The sequence below is a fragment of the Ctenopharyngodon idella genome, chromosome 8 (assembly GCF_019924925.1).
Source record: "Ctenopharyngodon idella isolate HZGC_01 chromosome 8, HZGC01, whole genome shotgun sequence".
NCBI lineage: Eukaryota > Metazoa > Chordata > Actinopteri > Cypriniformes > Xenocyprididae > Ctenopharyngodon > Ctenopharyngodon idella.
In genome coordinates this window covers 5,738,782-5,758,962 of record NC_067227.1, presented here as the reverse complement: position 1 = coordinate 5,758,962, position 20,181 = coordinate 5,738,782, and the positions used below count along the sequence as shown (strand labels likewise).

The following is a 20,181-nucleotide window of genomic DNA, read 5'->3' as shown; positions in this document are numbered from 1 at the left end:
CTTAGGGAGCTAAGCACTATATAGGACAACCCAAACAGGGGAGTACAAAGCTCAACCTAACAGATAGACCATACTGTAGGCACACAATCATGGAGGCCAGGAAGGGGCCTACAACATGACCATAGTTCTACACAGAGTAGAAAACAATATATGTTATGCTGCTAAAGTTACAACCCCAGAAGTGGGAGTGGGAAAATCCAAGGGAGGCCTGACAAGGCCACACACCTTGAACACCTATCTTGCTGAGAGCAAGAATCTACCACACGAAAGTAACAGCAGATAAGACTGTAAAGTGCCCACACAACAGTCTACTTAACACAATCCAACAAGCAGTGTACTCAGTAAAAGCACCTTTTACTCTTAGAAGCAAGAGGAGTACAACATACACCATCATGATCTAAAGGAGACCCAAAAATGGGCCTGCCACTTCAGACAGACATGTGGCGTCAGCTCGTGGCAGTGTTTCAAGCTCCAGGGAGGACAACAACCGAACTACAGAGAGGTTACTAAACCAGTTCAACCTGGGCCAACGGCCATCCAGCAGTGTACTCAGTAAAACACCTTTTATTCTCTAAGCGGTAGGAGTACACATTACATACACCATCATGCTCTCAAAGGAGGCCCAGAGGGCCTACTACTTGTAGACACGTGGCGTTAGCTAGTGGCCACTAAAGTTCTAGGAGCAAAATAGAACCAACTTACTTAAGAGGTAGCTATTTAGCTCGACTAGAGCTAAAGAAACCGACACAAACCAACAAGCTATGTACTCAGTAAAAAACCTTTTACTCTCTAAGCAAGAGGAGTACAACATACGCCATCGCGTCCTAAGGAGACCTCAAGACAGGTCTAAGATTCCAAACAGACACATGGCATCAGCTCGTGGAAGTGCTACCAAGCTCAAGGGAGCAAATGCAGAAAACCGAACCACCGTAAGGTTTACTAAATAAACTCACCCTGAGAGGCCAGCCACTCAGCAATGTACTCAGTAAAAACACTTTTTACTCTCAAAGTGAGAGGAGTACACAAACATACGCCAACATGTTCTGACAGGAGGCCCAGAAGGCCTACAACTTAAGACACAGCTAGTGGCTAGTGGCATCAGCTAGTGGCTATTATCTCCACACAAGCCATCAGGCCATGCCCTCAGTAAAGCACCTTTTACTCTTAAACAAGAGGAGTGCACACTCTGCCACAATACTCTGAGAGAGGCCTCAAAGAGGGCCTACTCCTTAGCAGAGACGGGCGTGGCCAATGGCGGTTACGAAACAAATCAGCACAGAACTGTGCCAACATGCTATTTGAAAGAAGGCCTTAACGGGGCCTACAACTCCAACAACACGTGGCGCCAGCTAGTGGTTATAAAGGGGACCAAGCTCAAAGGGGACCAGCTCTAAACCCAACCAACAGTTGTGGGTAACTAGCTTAACACAACCTGAGCTAAGTCTACACATTCCAACAGGCAATGTACCAACTACAATTACAAAGGGCACAACATCATGCTACCATGGTCTGAAGGAGGCCTAAAAAGGCCTACTACCTCAAACAGACATGGGCATAAACCTGTGGCAGTGCTAAATTAAGTGAGCAAAACTCATGAACATCTACCAGCAACGCTTGTAAAACACAAGCTACCATACTAGAAGGAGGCTCAATCTGATAGAGCCTACAACTCCTACAGTATATGCAATATAACTGTTGTGGCAGTGATCAAACCAAAGGGAGCTAACAGAACCAAACTGAACGTGAGGTTCCCTACACTCAACCTGAGTGTATAATCCATCAGGTGATGCACTCAGTGAAACACCAAACCCTAAACAGGGAGTACAAATAGTCACCATTCTCTTAAACAGAGGCTAAACACAAGCCTACTAGTTATGAGAACAGGTGCTAACCTGTGGCAGCACTAGGAGTAAAGCTCACATACGTGTAGGGCAAAAACTATAACCCAAAGCAGACATGATGCTTTGATATTATACATGCTATCCTGAAAAGGATAAATGCTCTCACCAAACAGAAAAACATCTGTATTGAACTCTAGAGAACGGGAGCTAAAATAAGCTAGCACCGTAACCTCAAACTTGAATGTTAATTCAAGGGGCTCAGGGGAAAGACAAATTCATAGCATGAATGAGGTTCTAGAAAGTGGGGCCTAGCATACACAGCACAAACTTATCTACGCAAAGATAAGGGCCTACCAACCGAATCAACAGCATCAGGGAGGCTCACAACAGCCTACTACCTCAGCTGTTGACTTCAGCCATTGCACCTACACTAATAAGGGGGAAATGGGCTTATGGCCTCCCTCAGGAGGAGGCCAGAACTAGGAACTATACAACCTAACAAGGGATAGTAATACAAAGGGTGATTTATAACAAAAAACACCTAATCCTAGTCCTAGCCTAGGCCGATAAGCTGTGGGCCTGCAAGGCCGCACGAAGCATAGCAAAGCCTGGGCTTCACCTCTGAACTTCACTGAAGAAGAGGAAATAAATAAAGCGAAGCTCAACAAGCAAACAATGTCAGGTGGCCGAGAGGCCGACACTAGACCCAGATCTAACTGAAGTGACGAGTGCCAACTCAAACTTACTCTAGCTAAAACCAGATGAGAAGCTACTCTATAAAATGGTGGCTAAGAGGCGGCCATTTTGTGGCCTGCACAAATATCGTTCTAGCCAACCTAACAAACTTCAGTATCGCCCAGAAAACCCCTATACTTTTTCCGACTACATGCTCAGGAAAAACTATACAGGAAAACAAGGTCAACATATTTTGAAACACAAATATAGACCCCGCTTACTTTCTTGCGGCTCGAAGACCGAAGACTCCTCTTTTCCTTCTCTTTCCACATAGAAGGATGGAATCTAGGGTTCTTTGAAACTCTTGCAGAAAAAGAGTCTTTCACTATCAAGCCAGAAGGCAGGCCTTCAGAAAAAATTTCATCATGGGCCCAGCCATCAGCCTGACTGTTTAAGAAGCACCTGAGCATATTAAACGAATCCAAAACTCAGGAGGCGGAGGAAGAAGGGGCGAGGGCGGTGTAAAGTCTCCCTCGCAAAGAGAGGGAATCGATTACCGACGCTACTGGCGTCCGCGATCGATCACCTCCCTTAAATCCTGCTTCTTCCTCCTCAAGTCCCGCCATCTCTGGCGGGACTTGAGGCGCTCGAGGAGCCACACTGGACCTCTGGCCCTGTCTCTGAGCCTCAGCTCGAGATGGACCAGGACCTCCTGGCTGTCTGGGCCCAGATTCGGATCTGAGCGGGATGCAGGTTCTAAACGCTGCCGAGCGCGCCCTCGCCTCCCTGAACTTCCCAACCACTGCCTCGACGGAGGTGCCAAAAAGAGGGCGACACCGGGGCATCGAGGAGAAAACCCTTCTCTTTCTCCCTGATGTCCACCAGGTTCAGCCACAGATGTTCTTCCGATTGACTCGGCGGTTTGTTTAGTGGCCCGGAGAGCGAGATCTGTGGTGCGACGCAGCTCTTCCACCACCTCAGGGGACAAACCCTGCCCCTGGTCCAGATCCTTCAGCAGGTCGGCCTGGTAGGCCTGGAAGTTCACTCGCTGATGTCGATGAATACGAGCCGAATACGGGTTCTTCCATGCCTTCTTGATCTCAACATGGAGATCAGGAAGGAATGGAAGGCTCACGGGAGCAGCAGGGCCATGGCCGGAAAGGAACCGCTCGTCAAGCCGTCCGCGTGCAGTTTCTTTCCTAACGCGCTCCCAAGGTAGCTGCAGCCTGCCAGAAGCGTGCTCCATAACCTCCAGCAGCTCAGCATACGCAGGGCAGGGAGGCTTAGAAGAACCAGCAGGCTCACCTGCTTCTTCTTCAACCGCCACCTCCTGCTCTCTGGCGCTAGCAGCCAAAAGAGCACTCACTGCTGGATCCGATGACGTCAAAGAAAGGACGTCATCGTCATCCAGCAACTCATCCCCGCCAGCCGCTGGGGGCTGAGAAAGATTAACGCCTCTCTCAAACTCCTCAGCGAGCCCCATGATTTCAGCCACCGCTCTGCCTCAGTGCAAGCGGGGCCAGAACCACCAGGCACAGATGCCGCCGCCCCTTCCCTCGAGAAGAGTGACAGGCAGGAACGGAGCTTCTTCATGGGAAAACGCTCACAGTTAACACAGACAGCACCCTCAAGCACTGTCCTTGCGTGCTCCTCGCCCAGACAGAAAACGCACAGGTCGTGTGTGTCCTCAGGTGTCAAAAACCTTGGACACGGGTCAGCACACTTCCTGAAACGTTTGTCAGACATGATAGAAAATATTCCTTACCAGATTCGATTGCAATAGCGATCAGACACAACAGTCCCGAAAGACGAAAAGAAACTGACTGATTCTCTAGGCGCTCCTTTTATACTTCTGGGTCATGCTATGATGATGTCATAGGCTGTTGCCGGCCAGTAGGATTGGAGAGATTTGATACTTGGCTTACAGACATCGGTTCACGTGTGACGTTCCCCATAGCGTGTCAAACGCAGAGTAGAGTTCCCTTTCGAAAGGGAACCAAAATAAAATGGTTGCTGTTCATAAGTCATTCTGAATATGCACATGACCAACATATATTTAGAAAGCCAACACTTGATAGTTTACAGTTCAATGTTATTAATATGGAGATATATAAGCTCAAACATAAAAACAAAAAAAAACAAAAAAAATGAATATATTTTTTAAATGTATAAAAATATTATGTGGATGTGATATAGCAACTAATAACCACAATTAAAGTGAATTTGAAATCTGAGGATGAAATCTCTAAAGCTATGAATTTTATTAAGCATTAGACCATATCAGTGAGTTTTTAGAGAAGGCTGATAAGATGCTAATAAAATATTTTATTGCCCTGTAAACACCCATTTGCCTCAAACTTTTCGCCACCCTGACTTCTTCGTCCTTTCACTGGAACTATTTACACTGGTGCCGAAACCCAGGACGAAGAATTTGGCATGCTGCCATGCAGCCAGCTCAACCAAGACGGCTTGCGGAAGCTCATCAAGTCACCCGCAGGTCTTCACCAGACTCAACACCAGGCGCTAATGGACCTCAGGATTGAGCCGGAAGATTGCTTCCGCCTGTTGGTTGAAGTGCAGGAAGAAGACCGGCGGGTCATCCGGAGCTTGCTTGGCCGGGAGGTCGCCCCGGAGGCAGCCCCCACCATCGCCCACGTGCCACTGGTGAAGATGGGTCCACAGGACAACCCAAAGGTGTTTGTGGACCTCTTCGAGAAGACAGCAGTTTATTATGTCTAGACAGAAGTTGAGTATTGTTTCATTCAATGGGGGGGCCAGTTCTCCTCTGGCCAACAATGAACAGTGCATGATTATGATTCAGGCAGCATTAAGGTTCATAAGACATAATGCTTATGACCCGGTGACATCGGTTGAGCTAACAGCAGCCATTTCGGCAGAGGAGGATCTCGGACCAGAAGCGGATATCCCAGTCAGTCTGCTCGCTCTGGTCCCTGGGGGAAATCACTTCTCGCTGCTGCAGCTTACTGATATAGCCAAGTTGCATGCAGATGTGTTTTCTCCCCTGTCTGGTCACACAGACCTCATACAGCACCATATCTAAACGATCCCCGAGGAGGTGGCATGCAGCTGCCCCTATCGTTTACCTGAACACAAAAAAATGTGGTACAGGATGAATTAAAGGCCATGCTAGAGTTGGGCATAATAGAGGAATTGCATAGCGACTGGGCGAGCCTGATCGTTTTGTTACCCAAAATGGACAGTTCTGTCTGTTTCTGTGTCGATTGTAGACAGGTGAATGCTGTGCTTATCCAATGCCTCGAGTTGATGAGCTTCCTACCTCAATGACATATATACAGTAATGATTAGCAGCAGCATCTGGAATGCGCTGTCCTGAGATCGCTAAGGGTGGCTGGACTCACGTACAATGGTATGGTATCTGAGTTTCCACTTGGGACATGGGCAGGTGCGTCCCCAAATTGATAAGACCACAGCGATTTCAGCCTGTCCAAGTCCCAAGAATTCTGAATTATTCTGAGCTCACCAGTGTGCTGACTGATCTCACTAAAAAAGAAGCACCAGATCCGGTCCAGTGGATGGCTGCCCTGTGCAGCGGGCCACTCTTACACTCTCCCTTTTGTGTTGCAGACTGACGCGTCTGACAGGAGGCTGGGTGCAGTCCTTTCCCAGGTGGTCAGAGGAGAGGAGCGGTCGGTGCTGTATCTGAGTCGGAAGCTCTCAAACACAGAGACTAGATACAGCACCATTGAGAAAGAGAGTTTGGCCAGTCGTTGGCCCATCCTCAATCTCTGTTATTAGCTCTGGGAATTCACTCTCTGTTCAGACCCACCCAGTGGCTCCACCATATGAAGGATAACAATGCGTGGATCTCCCGGTTGGTATCTAGTTTTACAGCCTTTTAAGTTCAAGGTGGTCCACAGGCTTGGGCGCAGATGGCTGTAGCTGACTTCCTCTCTAGAAATGGGGGTGGGGGTTGGGCTGCAGGCTGGATGGTTTCCTGGATGGCTTACGTACCACCTACCTAAGCATTGTTGCAGGCCTCTTTCGCATTATCCTGCTGAAAGAGGCCTGCAACAATGCTTAGGTAGGTGGTACGTGTCAAAGTAACATCCACATGGATGGCAGGACCCAAGGTTTAGTCTGGAACTCACCACGCCTTCAAATTAGTCCAAGTGAGGTGCGTAGACAAAATATTCCAAATAGAAGAGCAATAGAATGTATTGTCTTTGTCACAGTTGCCTTTGGCTTGTTAACTGTGGAATTTCAGACATTAAAGCTGTAGGGTTTGAGGGCGAACCAGACAAAAGAATCTTCCAGATGACTCACTCAAACATAATTCCACGCAAAAACTCAAAACTTCAGACTCACAACCAAATCAACAATCTAAGACCATAAATGAAGTGGGCTCCAGCCCATCTGAGCTAACTAACGAACCCCCCCCGGCTAAGTACTTTATGGCCTTGCAAGCTTGTAAAAGATGAGCCTAGCTAAGGAAGATGTCAAACTTAAGCAGTTTGTAAAAGACAGATTGGTTTGAAGAGGACACAGCTCGAGCCCCACCAAGATAACACCAGAGGTTGTTTGATCTCCAAAACATAGATACAAAACAGATCTTCTTCTTCTGAGTGACCTCTGAGTGACAGAGTTGAAATCCACAGGAAAACCAACAGAGACTGTTTTTTACATATAAACTTCATAAAATCTTCCCAAAAAATTCTAAACAGACTTGTAATCAAACATTGTTCAACTGCATGATTCTATAACATGTCTACAGCCTATATATGTTACCATTATTCTTAGATCACTCACATTTCATGTAATTATTATAACTATGGAATGGTTGATTGAAAGTGTGCATTGTTTGGTATAAGTATAAATCTCTGTTCATAACTCAAATTTTGGCTTGAATGAAATCTGTGTAAAATGTATCATATTATTTTTAGAGAAATCATGTCTAAACTGTGTCATGTCTAAACTTTCTGTACCCTCTGCTAAGAGCAGGAAAGTTAAGAGACCAGGTGATAACATGTAATTTATGGTGAGAGGAGGAGAAAACCCACCTCTGAAACAAAGACGATACCTAATTGGTCAGAACTCCTTGGACAGAGGTTGGACATACACCTCAGTTTAAAAATTCAGGACACAAACAAAGAATCAGACGAAGACCAGACGATGAAGAGCAGATGACCTGATCAAGGCAAATCAAGATCAGATGAAAATAAAAACAAACAACTTCATTCAAGTCATCTAACTACTCTTGTCTCTCTTAAATTTGTTTCTTTAACTTAATTTCCTTTCTTTTCCATTGAAAGTCTCGTGTTCTAAGTTAAGTTTTGCCGCAAAGTTTAATCAATGACTCTACACTCTTTGCCCGCCTCAAAACTTCAAACTTCAGCCACGAGGGAGACTCCCTTCATCTGCCAACACACCCATGTGATTAGCTTCCCAAGAAAACATCAATCCAGACACAAAAAGACCTTCTACGAATCCGGGAAATCCCTTCTCCAAGCCAAAGACGACGATAAAGGGAATCCCCATTTAAAGGCACAAACGACAGACGCTAATATACCTCCAGATTCTAGCTGAATTGGTGCATTAATATAAAGCCTATAACTCCACCTAAGAAGCGATAGAAGGGTTAAATTAATGATTGATGGTTTGTTCAGATCAGGTCTTATGAAGTGCATGTTGCTAGAAACTTGGGATTTCATCATTTCACTCTCTTAAAACTCATTATTTCCTCACTTCCTTTCTTTCTGCAACTCGTGTGAATGTGTGTGTGCATGTGTTTGTGTTAGATTTTAGTTTATGTGTTAAGATAGTCAATAAAATCTCATTTATATTTTTAATAAGGAGTGTCTTGTGTTATGTGCTTATGAATTTAATGTCTTAAACTGCCGATCTATGTTACCTTGCTAATAAACAGTGTTTTCACTATAGTTTGGATATTCATATCCGATACAGAGCTGATAGTTACGGCCGTTCAAATGAACGCTGGACAATTCATTTGCTCATTCATAAAATAAGTGACTCTTTTAAAATTGCCTATAAATGAATTCATTCCCTTTAAGCTAAATTGACCTGTGTCCCTTACAAAGCACATCTCTGTAAAGCTCTGAAACATGTGGACTGTGAAAAGTGACTTGACATAAGCACCTCTATAACAGAGATCTCATTATTATTAATTATTCTTGTTTGAATCAGTATATAAAAAATGACAGACATCCGTTGATAATAATTGTAACTGAAATGTTATTTAGAAAACAAATCCTGTCTGAGTAGTGCCGTAATCTTGATCCTTACAGTGACATTTATTGGCACTTCAGAGATATTTTACTGAAAATTTTAACATGCTGCCCACATTTACCAGTTTAGATCAAGAACCAATAGCATTAGAGTCATATTCTAACATTTGACTTAAATAGCAGTTTCAGTGTGTTTAGCAAGCAAAATTAACTGAGGTACTCTTGTTAGACAACATGAAAGTACTAATCCTGACTGAACAACTGAAATGAAGACTGTATGGGTGTTGTGTAAGAGGGTGGAATTAGATTAGATGTCCTCCCACTCCCTATGCATGAGTAATGCACTGTGTTGCAAATCAGATCTACATTCAAAACATAATTCTTTGGCTGAACCTAATTCAATTGTGGACAGTGGTTGCACACATTGGATGCATAAAATATAAAGAAATGACCTTGTGAAGTGTGTGGTATTGGCTGGAAGATTGGTTGGCTCTTTAACTAAAGCAAAATATAGAACAATCTTCAGTTACATCAGCCTGTCCTCAACCTAATCACAAAACACAAGCTTGACTCTACAACACAATGATAGCCAATAAAACTCCAACAGAACAAGTCACCCCCTATCCCATTTTGCATAAAAGCATTAAAAAAAAAAAAAAAAAAAAAAAAAAAAAAAAAAAAAACATTTAATTCAGTTTAAACTCCCCATCTAGTCCCTAACAACACATGATAGAAACTGGTCTGAATAACTAAAAAAAAAAAAAAGACAGATCAACATATTACTAAACATCTGTTTTACAATATATACATTAATATTTAACAGTAACAGTAATTTTAAAATTAATTTACTGACCTAATGATCAAGAATAATGTGTGTTTATATTTTTGTGTGAAGAAAGATGTGATGCTGAACTACATCCACACTGTGATATTACTGATAAGCAGGATGTTTATATTTTTCCAGAAAGCACAGCTCCCCAAGATTATGGCACATTTGTGCACATTTTAATATTTGTGTCTATTGCTATTCCAGTTCCATAACATAAAGGAATACTAAATACTAAAAGGTAAACTGACACTCATCATTGAAACATATAATGAGATGTTAAACAGAAAGTTTTTTTTCCATACAAGTAAAGTGAATGGTTATTCAAACTGCCAAGCTCCAAATTGGACTAAAAAGGACCAAACCACCATAATGACTTGTACACTATATTCTAAGTCTCCTGAAACCTAATGATGTCAGGAAGAAAGCTGGTCTTCATTTACCGTACTGTAACCCACAACTCTCATTTTCCAGCTGCATATATACACACAAGAATGCCATTTGCCATTAACATTAAACCCGACACATCAAATGCATTTTTGATGTGGTGGCATACTTAAACTAAACACAAGCATGAATGAGATTGTAGAGCTGCAATGGAAAGGAAGATTATCAGTCAATAATATCATGTGGAAAAGAGTAACATCTCCTTTTGTGTAAAAATATGGGATTAGAATGACATACAGTAAGGGTGAGAAATTTTTTTTATATTGGGGTGAACCATTACTTGAAACTGTGTCTCACTGTGAGACATTATGCCGACATTGGCATGTCATACTAGTCATTGTAAAGGAGCAACAGAACATGTCTGCTGGAGTATAAAAGATCTACAGTGGAAACACTTCACACATAATTGCTGTGTTGAGCAAGTTTCCAAAACATAATTAAAGAGAGAATGTCTGACAATGAGCAGGCCTGTGAGCAGAGCTGAGGGTACACTTGCTTCGCTGTATAACAGAAATGTTGAGATTTTTGTAAATTAATTTGCAAAATTCTAGCAAGATACTATTTAGCACAGCCTTAAGTGTTTATACTATTGTTTGAACACTCTTTCAGTGACCTTTCTATTTCATGTTTTGCTGTAGGCATTAATTTAGAGAAACACAGCACTGCTTATAATGTTATGGCAGTTTAATGTTGAATTACTGGCAAGTAAGGGAGTTCAGTGAAATGCTTCTTGCTAAACTTGCTAAACTGCAAAGACACATAAAGTGACAAGAATAAGTTTAGGAACCCATAGAAAATATCATAATTTTTGCATTTCTTACTTATAAAATGTAGTCTGATCTTATTTAAAGTCACAATTATAGAAAACACAATCGACTAATAACACAAACAACTGCACTTTTCTTATTTTATTGAATTTTTATTGAGTTATTATTCAGTGCAGGGTGGAGAAAGTAAATGAAACTTTGAATTTTTATTTCTGGGTTGTCTTAATAGCACAGGCCTCTAATTTGGCCTAATCAAGAGGAAACATGTATTTTCTTCTTTTACAGCCATTCTTTAGTTAATTTACTTGTGTGCATTGGGTCATTGTTGTCACCCAACCTCTCTAAAGCATTAAGTCATGAACTGCTGTCCTGACATTCTTCTGTAAAAAGTCTTGACACATGTTTGAATTGTTCCTTCAATGAATGCAAAGTATCCAGGCCATGATGCGATGAGATTTTGGAGTTGGTGTGCAGTGCCCTTTTTCCTTTAAACCAGTGGTCACCAACCCATTAATCACGATCTACTGGTAGAACTTTGAGACTGTCCCTGTAGCTCCCAAAATAATAGAAAAATAAATACACAAATAGCTTACATTATGTTTGACTGTATTTGTTTCAGCCTCTCAGAGCGGCTTGGTTCATTTATTAGGCATCTAGCTTCTCTAAGATGCTGAAACACTGTATCATGAGTTGCACACATGTAAAAAATACCTTGCTTCACTCTGAAACCAGTAGGGCACATATTTATTTGCTGGCAAACCACCAAAACAAAAGCTGGATTGTTTAATGTTTGAAAATTAAGTAAAAATTAAGACGTAAATATTAGTTCTGCATAAGGAGAATAAATGTTGAAATTAAGTGTTATTTTGTGTGTTTTTCCACAAGATTAATATAGAGTGAGATGTGCTTGTGGTGAGGGGGGCGTGGAAAAGCGAAGTCTGCAGCGGGAGAACGAGTATGGAGATGAGTGGTAATAAGTGGGTCAAGTGATTGATGATTAACACCTGTCTCTAATTCCAGTGATTGGCAGAAAAATGGGATATAAGCAGCCCGCAGACTTGGGACAGGGAGAGAGAGACTTTTCCACCCAGAAGGAATATTTGTTTGTGTGCTTTTTATGCATGGCAGAGAGCCCCACATGATTTATTTTTGGACATAAATAAAAGCCTTGAACTTTTCGCCACCCTGACTTCTTCCTTTTATTGGAACTGTTTACAGTGCTATTGTTTAATCTTCCATTATGTTGGGATTTTTTAGGGGTTTCTGTAATGTTGGTTTTGCAGGGGTTACCACTGTTGTGAATAGTAGAGCCTGTGGTTAGGTCGTGGATGGACTGCAAAATTCCAAGAGTAATGCTGAATACAGAACTGCATAGTATGAGTTTCTTCTCTTGATTATTTCTGACATAGAAAGATATGTTAAAAATAATAAGATTAATACATGCAAATGTATAGTAACAGTGTCTTTACTAGATTTATTAGCATATGCAAGTGTGCTACTGCTAAATTTCAATTAAATTTCAATTAACAGGTGATGGAGAAACCCGAGGTGGAGCCGGAGAGCAGGAGGGAGTCAGCTGTGGGTGGAGCCAAGGAGCTGAGTGGCACCGGCAGGGCAGGCAAGTCCAGGGACATGAGCAGAGCTAGCAGAGAGAAAGGGTCCAGGAAGTTACCAGGGACTGGTTGAGGCAAAGAGAGTTCGGGAGTGGAGTCTTGGGTGCATGGGGACTGGCTCCGTGGTCCCCAAGTGAATGAGCCATTCTGGCTCTGGGTTGGATTGCTTTGATGGCACTAATTCCTGGGTCAACCTGGTGGTAAGCTCCGGCCTCGGAATGGATGTGGTGTCCGCAGTGGTGTAAAGTATTTGAGTAAGTGTAATTAGTTACTATACTTAAATGTCTTGTTGGGTACTTTGTAGTTTTACTGAGTATCAATGTATCAAAGATATTAGCAACTTTTATTCTCTACTTGACTACATTTTTGAATAAGAAAATGTACTTTTTACTCCAGTACATTTGTTATGAGTAATGCAATTATATATTAAATTTAGCATGGTACCTAACTGTTTCTGCAGCAGTTATATCACAGCAGATATTGCCATCTAAGGGCATTGAAGGTACTATATCTTGTGCATTTTGCCTTCACTCACCCAAACTTGTCTACAAGGCTACTTTTCGTGAATGTGAGTGCATTGGCAGGTAGTTGCTTATTGCAGGTGTTTGAGATAGAAGATAAGGTCATGACTGCAGCGGGTGCTGAGGCCAAAACCAGCAAGTCCAGTGCAAGTACACTTTGACTATTTAATTTTACTTAACATTATTTTATGTATTCGCTATATTGACAAGACCCTTTTGAAGGATATTGGTTTACTTATGGCCTTTTTGTGCACTTGAGCTTAACTGAGACTTGAGAGTTTGTAGATGTTTAAGAGGCTGTTGTGTCAACCTTGATTTATTGCAATTTTGAGAAAATACACGATTTCTCATCTTAGAAATCAACTGTTTATTATTTTCACTGGCAGGTCTCTCAGGTGTCGAGGACTAGTGTATCTTTGAGCCTACATTAAGTATGAGTAAAATGCTCACAGTAAGTACTGTTATAATCAGATACTCTAAGACTTTTACTCAAGTCGTATTTGAATTGATGACTTGTAACTTGTAATGGAGTAATTTTCACTGTAAGGTATCTGTACTTTTTCTCAAGTATAGTTTTCAGGTACTCTTTACACCTCTGGGTGTTCGGCTATGGCTCTGGGATGAACGCAATGGCTGGCTCCATGGCTGGAGGGGGCACTAGCTCATGATCAGTGGCAGGTGGATGCTCGGGGTCTGGTTCCATGGCAGGCATGTGCGTCATCACTGGGTACATGGCAGAAGATCTTTCTGTCGTTCTGGGACACTCAGGGCTGAATAAAGATTCCTGTCTGGAGGGGGCACAGAGATGGCAGCTGGAGATAGAACTGGTTCTGGGGAGTCAGAGCTGATGGTGTCTACCCCCATGGTAAGGGATAACCCACATACCCACAAGGCATAATCAATGAACTCAACGTGGGGACGGTGATCCTTCCTCAATAGCAGCATTTGGCCTTGGACGTCACCCATCCCGCTCTAGAGGATGTACAACGTGTCTCATCATCCCAGCACTACTGGTATATTTAAAGAAATTCCTCCTCATAGTCCTTCAATGTGCGTTCATCTTGTCGCAAGCAGTCCATGTCCTTTTTAAGGTCGGTTCTTGTGTCACAGTAGTGTGTAGTAAGCAACACGTACAAACAGAAGATACTTTAAACAGTCTTTAATCCACAACTCAAGATGCATATGAGATCGCTATATATACATAGGACCATGACACTTAGCACGAATTATGGGAGTAACTTCTGTTAAACTGTAAACAATCAGCGAAAGGTTAGTCCTATGAATGCAATAATAAGCATTTTCAAAAACTGGGTACAATGAGTTGCCATTATTCTACTCGCCTTTCAACAATCGAACCTTAAAAAGACATTTAAAAGTGTAAAAGCATGAACAAATTACTACCACAGACCCCTAAATAACCCCAGATTATTTCTTCAGCAATATTACGGACTTATGTTAAATATCACTGTAGTAATATATGTCTGTATTATGTAACACGTTGCCTTAATCAGAAATGTTCATTAAGTGGAACACTGAGTGATAGTATTTTAAAGTGCTCTCCGTCATTTTGAAAGACAATAAATACTGTATTTTTCTGCTTTAGAAACATTCTAGTAAACACTGCTAAATATAGGGATTAGAAGTGAAAAGGGGAGACAGTTATATTTTAAAGCATCTAACAAACCTGGAAAGAGAAGTGAGGATTTGGGTAGAAAACGAGAGATTCTTAGTGCAGTCCAGTGTATTCATGGGAAATATAGTAAATATTAAATTGGGAGAGCAGATCACAAATGCGAAGTATATGTTGTCCTTTTGTATACTGTTACAGCAGAATCTGAATTAGGAGAACATGAAAGAAATTTTACAGCTCATTTAGTCAAATCGACCGATAAGGATTATTTGTAGTGCAACCTCATGATTTGAAATGATTTGTTTCAGTCTTTTTGTGTGGAACTTCCCCAAACCCAAAAGGGAAAACACAGGAAACAGAAATACAAGGACAAAATGAAAACTAACAAATGCAAAACCAAACTGAACATAATCCTGACTCCAAATCAGTTCTGTATTATTATTGCAGTAAACTATATTACATTGCCCTTAACAGAGTCTATTTACACTAAATGCAAATAGCATCCCTTGTTGGGGGGACCTCGCAGACCTTGCTTTTTACATGATTGACGTGGGTTCGAATCCGCCTTTTGCCAAGCTTGCATTTATTTTCGATAAAAATGAAAATAATTTTCTAAAAGTGGAAATAAACTGCGAACGAGTGTTTAATAATATTAAAAGTGTTTTCTAGGTAGGGTTAGGGGAAGGTGTAGGGAGGGTTTTTATTTTCCCAATAAGGCAGCATCCATTTAATCATTTTAATAAATATAATCATTTATACTCTATGATATTATTGCATCCTGTTCATTTACAAAAATACTGAGGTGCGAATAGTATCTGCCAATATAAAGTATAGATAGCATCTAATTATTTACTCTTATGGCAAAGAACTGATACTTTTACATAGTGTAAATAGAATCTATCTCTATTTTCAACTGTTGTAAATAGCATATCGCTAAGAAAATGTTATTTTCACTTAGTGTAAATAGCATCTATCGCTATTTGCACTTAGTGTAAGTGCAAATAGCCGCTGTGTATTATTAAACACTCGTTCGCAGTTTTTTTTTTCCACTTTTAGAACATTATTATCATTTTTATTGAAAATAAATGCGAGCTTGGCAAAAGGCGGATTTGAACTTGTGTCGATCACGTTAAAAGCCAGGTCTGCGAGCCTTACCGCTGTGCCACTGAAAATGTTGTATGGTCTTTTGTAGAAGATTTCAAGTCAACATGAAATCGAAACTGAACCTGTTTACTTTTCTTTCATAATTGTCTTTATAATCAGTCATCAAAATGAATAAGCAACTGGATATTTAGTCACTGTTTTAGGCTGCTGTTGTGTAGTTCTAAAACGTTGCCATTTGTTAACAACATGATGACTTAAAATCTTCTACAAAAGACCATAGACTATACTTTTGTAACAAAATTCCATCAGAAACAGAAATCCTTCTTTGCTCTGCTTAAGCCTTTTCTGGGAACAGTTTTACAAAAAATGGCCAAAAATTAATGACAAACAAGTTTAAAGGTCCAGATTTGAATTAAACCCCCATCCTTTTAGCCACATGCCCTCTGTACAAAATTCTGCTCTCAAAAGAAATGTCAGTCAGCCAGTTGTCAGCCAATCTAATGAGGACATTGAACTGCTCAACAACATGTATTATTTAAAGCAGTCCTACACCTTTATAACTACAGTAGTAATTAATGTTAGAACATGTTTCAAAATGTAGTTCCTTTAATTAAAGCCTTTTGCATTCATCATGGCCACATCTTCAATAGTCATCAATATAAAATTAACAGAACTATATTTTGGTAGTAATACAGCTATATTAGTACACATTCTTAGCTTTAGCTGTCAATGAAAGGTATGAGATGCTAAACACATTACTCTGTCTGTTAAAATGAAGTACCTGCTAACATTGGCTGAATGTATATTTTTTCCTCATTGATCACTTTGATAATGTTACACGCATTGTGTCTGTAAACTGAGTTGAATGTTCAAGATTCAACTGCTAGCACTACTTCCCAAATTCATCTGAGCTTGCATCCATGACATTACGTGACAGTTTCTGGACTAGCTTGTCTCATTGTCAGAAATCCTGTGCCCTGTTGCCTTATGGGAAAAGTACAAATAACAGTATCATCTTAAATTCAGTAGCCTACCCTTGTGACAAAAGAAGTACCACTTTAGCATAGCCTGCTTATTATGGAAATAATAATACTTAATGAATATTTGAATGAATACTTAAGTTACAGTGAATGTAGTGTTAACTGCAATTAAATGAAAATGTATTATAGTTTAAATTTATTTAAATGCAAGTAGCTGAAATTTAGAGTCCTTTCAGACCCACTTAAGTATGACGTAAGTACATCTTCCACGTATATTCATTATTGCTTCTGTTGTCTTTGAAATATGGTTAGAGTGCACTTCAAAATGTACTGATAAGCATTTGGTAAACTAAAATATACTTTGTCATTTCTATTTAAACTTGTATGTCATATTTAAATATATTTGTAATTACATATTTGATTACATGTGAAGTTGCAATTTAGTACTAAAATTTAGTAATAAAATTTAGTATTAAAATATGTTTAGTATTAAAATATATTAACTTTAAATGTAATATTGAATAACACTAGAATTATAATCAAGTATTTCACATTTGCTTCACATCAAAATAAGTGTACTTTAAAGCAAGACAAACATTATGATTAAAACTGTGCTTTCTTTTATTTTAATTTGACATTATTCCTTTTATTTCATTTATATTATATTATTTGCATTTTTTTTTTTTTTTTTTTTTTTAGTATACCACAAGTGCACATTTAATAAAATTCAACACTTCTTTTTCACAAGGGTAGGTAGCACTTTATTTTAATGGTCACCATGCTGTACTGTTGCTTAGAAATAAATCCTTATATTACACAACATATACTGCTAATTGTTAGTTCATGTTAGCAAATGCATTAGCAAAATTTAAAGCATGAGACCTTATTGTAAAGTGTTACTGTTAATGTTTACATTCTTTTATTAGCAAGTCACTTTAGCAAACATGCTTTAAGATTAGATTAACAATGTTAATCTATATCCTTAAAGCTTCACAAATTCAGCTGTATGTCCAGCAGAGGAAGCATGTTTATAGTGCTTATTTTACATAAATTAGTTCCTATTTGGTAAAGTTGGGGGGGAAAAAATGTGAGCTATCCATCTCTTATCTTTATGCTGAAAATGACATTTTGGATCATGGTCTATTCATCTCGGGTGGATAAATACAATATCTAGGCCTACTCAAATAACATTATTAATGACAGACCACAATGCCAAATAAATTAAGTAAATAGATAAGACTGCATATGATTTACATTGTTTGCAATACTTAAACAGCTAAGTTTTGAAAAAACCAGATCACATTTGATTTATATATATATATATATATATATATATATATATATATATATATATATATAAAACTATTATTATTATTATTGTTATTGTCAATGTAAAGCATTTTGTGTTGAAATGCTGAAATGTGCAAAAGCTCCCCTTGCCTATACTGATTGTCAGGCAGATGATGGCAAAATGCATCCATTTAGAATCAGCTGAAGGAAGGAGCTGATGACAATATGTTTACATACGTTTATAATCTTAATGCCATTTTGATACATATTAATTGTGAACTGTTAATTATTAGGTGACACATAACGTGTTTGTGTTTTTGTACACTGTAGTAGAAATTAGAGACTGTCACCGATCATTAAAATGCAAATGAAACAGTTCAATAAACGACATTTGCAGTAATGAATAGTTGACTGCAGTCGTGTAGGTGTTCAGTATAGCCTATGATGTTGTTCTGTAATGTGAGCTCTGTGGGCGATATGTCACATGTGATAATGTTGAACTGTGTTAAATCAAGCCACATTATTATCTCTCTTCAACTCACATCTGAATCTATCCACTTCCTGTATCGAAAGAACAATTAAATGTTAAATCACATGAAATGTTTTTGTTAAACCCATCCATTAAAAAAACCTTGTGCATTTAATTAAATTTGCAAACATGTTCCGCTCAAATATGTTCAACAATAAAATCACTGACATTTCTACAAGAGTGTAGTAAGTGGTTTGGGAAAGGAAACGTAACCCACCTTTTGTAGATATCCGTCAAAATCTCCAGATTTGAATTTATCGCTGCTTCAGTGTCAACCTTTATTTCCTCAGTTTCGGTGTGTGCGTTATTTTATTCCAAACACGCGAACAGTAGCCTATGAACTGCACTTCAGAAACGGAAACAATATGGCTAAATGTGGCGGTAACCGTTGAAGAAACACCACCATTTACACATCCAAAGGTGAACAACAGAAGATGAATTAATGGAGGAGAGCGATGAAACAACAATGGTTGTCCGTTATCGTGGCGTTCTCAATGAGGTCTTGCTGGAGGAGGAGGATGAATGAGCATCAGATGATGGGAGGTTGGGATCAGATCGATCTCTCTCTCTCTCTCTCTCTCTCTCTCTCTCTCTCTCTCTCTCTCTCTCTCTGACTATAACCAGATGATATTCGAACACAGCGGTTTTCTAAACGATCAATGCCAACCTTTTATTCTTTTTTTTGATTTAAGAAGTTAGTTGGGTGAAATTTATCACATTTTATCACCCTTTATCACATTTTTAGGCATGAAACATGATGGTAATATTGGCTATATATTTCATTTAAAATAAAATAGCATAAATAAAATCAATCAACAGCCAAAGTATATAAGCAGCTCTCTTCAGTCTCAGCTGTTCCAGCATCCTCCACCTCCCCAAACTTCAACTTCATCTCAGGTACCTCACCCCATGTAATCATATCCTATATTTATTCACTGTGTGAATAAATTTGTTAAATGTAAATATTTTTTGTGGAATGGTGTTTTTCACTGGCCATTGATTTGTGTGTGTGTGTGTGTGACTGAAAAATAAGCTAAATGCCCACAAAATCACACATGCCAGGGACCCAATTGAATGACTACTTAGCAAACAAATAAACAGACATTAATTTTATTATGTGAAAATAATTGTCTGGTACAACCATTAATTATAGCTTACAGTTATAGCTTATAGCAGTTACAGTTATTATGCAAAAATATCTGACACTGCATCCTGGAATCCCGCCGCCAATCACAAAAACAAGTAGAGCTGTAAAATAATGAACTATAGGCTAATTCATGTCTCATGTGAGAACAGCGAACAGTGACCATCCTGTTGTTTTTCGTATTTCATTGACATTATCACACCATTACATAACATGCTTGGGGAAGATTTTCTTCTTCATGATTTGCTTAATGTGTGAATAGACCTTCCCTTGAGGCTACTTTAGCACACAGTGATAAAAAATAAGTCCAATTCAATGAACCAACCAGGGACAAATAATAAATAAATATTTTCTTTTCCTATATCACAATTTATAAAAATAAATCCAAATACATTATGTTTTAATCAACAGAAAGAACATCCTTGTCCAATTGTCAGCGGGATGCTGGAGCCAGCAGGGAAACACCTTGGACAGATTGCCAGTCCATCACAGTAGTACTAGTCAAAAATACTCCACGTGTTTCTGATGTTCTGAAAAATGTCAACAGTCTTTATGGATATGCGGATTTTACTATCACAAAAATCACATTA

General features: G+C 39.6%; 1 protein-coding gene across 4 annotated transcripts in view; it reads right to left on the bottom strand.

The window, feature by feature from the left end:
- LOC127517601 (probable G-protein coupled receptor 153) overlaps positions 1–18,983 on the bottom strand; it is an 84,737-nt gene extending 65,754 nt beyond the window's left edge. For all 4 annotated transcript variants that reach the window (XM_051903470.1, XM_051903469.1, XM_051903471.1 and 1 more), the window contains exon 1: positions 18,665–18,983. The gene's annotated coding sequence lies outside the window, so the exon portion shown is untranslated. The remainder of the gene's footprint in view (positions 1–18,664) is intronic.
- Between the last annotated feature and the right edge of the window lie 1,198 nt (positions 18,984–20,181).